This window comes from Etheostoma spectabile, chromosome 19 (assembly GCF_008692095.1).
Source record: "Etheostoma spectabile isolate EspeVRDwgs_2016 chromosome 19, UIUC_Espe_1.0, whole genome shotgun sequence".
NCBI lineage: Eukaryota > Metazoa > Chordata > Actinopteri > Perciformes > Percidae > Etheostoma > Etheostoma spectabile.
Window position 1 is genome coordinate 5732007 of NC_045751.1, and position 293 is coordinate 5732299.

Below are 293 nucleotides of genomic sequence, written 5' to 3' on the forward strand. Positions count from 1 at the left end.
CGTAAGAAAAAGTTAAAAACATTGATTAAAGGGTCAACAGAAGTGGTGATTTTCAATTTCGACGGGAAGACGACACAAATGGACATTTCACCGTAAGATGAATATTTCTTTAAATTGGGTCACTTATGTAGTAGAAATGGGAATTGTTTATAGAAATTGGTGCCGAAACCAATTCCCAAAGAATGCACTTGCTTCTCTGCTCTACGAGTCCACTCCCAAGCCACGCCTACCGTTTACTGACATAGACAGACAGGGAGGCATTCAACTCAACTCAAGTGTGTTTTATTGTCATT